A 1,340-nucleotide genomic window follows, 5' to 3' on the forward strand; every position below is an offset into this window, starting at 1 on the left:
TAGCTGCTGTGGAGAACAGTAATGGTTCCTTACAAAGCTCAACTGTCCCTGTATATGACCTGGCAATTCTTCATATAGGCATACACCCAATGAATTCAAAGAAAGTACTTTTAAAGATCCTTATAGCTGGACACAGTGGTGCACACCTGTAATCCAGAAGCTCAGGAGGCCAAAGCAGGAGAATAACAAGTTCAAAGCAAGCCTCGGCAACTTAGTGAGGTTCTATCTCAAAATAAAAAATAAAAGGGGCTGGGGATGTGGCTCAGTGGTTAAGTGCCCCTGGGTTCAATCCTCAGTTGAAAAAAAAAAGATCCTGTACATCAATGTTCACAGCAGCATAACAATATCCAAAAGGCAGAACCAGCCCAAGTGGAAAGGACAAACAAGATGTAGTGTACACATAAAATGGAATGTTATTCAGCCATTAAAAAAAGGAATGAAATCTGGATATAGACTACAGTACCATTGAAAACATCAAGGTCTATGATACTGTAGTGAAATAAGCCAGATACAGAAGGACAGATAAGAGAAGGTTCCATTTATTTAGGCACTCTAGAATAAGACAGATTTATGCAGACATAAAGTACAGATTACTAGAGACAGAAGGGAGAGAGAAAAAGGAGGAGTTATTTAATGGGTACAGTTTCTACTGTAATAATAAAAGTTTTGGATATAAATAGCAGTGATAGTTGTACAATGTTACGGATTTCTTTTTTAAGCATTTGTGAGCATTTAATGGACTTCCCTCTGTGTGGTTTCAAACCACCAGGACACAGGCCACCTCAACACCCTTGATTCTCTCCCCAGTTCTTCTGCTAAAGAATTTGGTCTTTGTGATAATAGGCTGTTTGGGGAGCTTCCCTTCCCCCAAATGCTGTAGTAACTATGAATCTCACTGCTTCTATCATGGTAGTGGGTCACTTCATGAATTTTCATATCATCATTGTCCAGGGGCCATGTTGATCTTCTCTGTATAATTCCAATTTAGTCTATGTGCTGCTGAAATGAGCACAACATTGTGAATTTTGTTGGAGGGGAAAGGAGATTGAGCACAGTGGTGCTTTACCACTGACCTACATCTCCAGTGCTTTTTTTTTTTTTTAAGACAGGGTCTCCCTGAGTTGCTGAGGCTGGCCTCAAACTTGTGATCCTCCTGCCTCAAGCCTCCCGAATCACTAGAATTACAGGTGAGGGCCACAGTGCCTGGTGCATTGTGAATTATTTAATGCCACCAGACTGTACATTAAAGGATAGTTAAAACGGGCAATACTGTGTTATATGTATCTTACCACACTTTTAAAAAAAATCAAGCATCTGTGGTAGACGATGACTAGGAGTGA

General features: G+C 40.2%; 1 non-coding gene across 1 annotated transcript; it reads right to left on the reverse strand.

Moving 5' to 3' along the window:
- Positions 1-906: 906 nt before the first annotated feature.
- Positions 907-1,012, reverse strand: LOC124104877 (U6 spliceosomal RNA). The gene has a single exon (XR_006855559.1). It is a non-coding gene; the product is annotated as a U6 spliceosomal RNA (small nuclear RNA).
- Between the last annotated feature and the right edge of the window lie 328 nt (positions 1,013-1,340).

Source organism: Marmota monax, unplaced genomic scaffold (genome assembly GCF_021218885.2).
Source record: "Marmota monax isolate L192 unplaced genomic scaffold, Marmota_monax_Labrador192_F-V1.1 WCK01_AAM20220418_F8-fsc00001, whole genome shotgun sequence".
NCBI lineage: Eukaryota > Metazoa > Chordata > Mammalia > Rodentia > Sciuridae > Marmota > Marmota monax.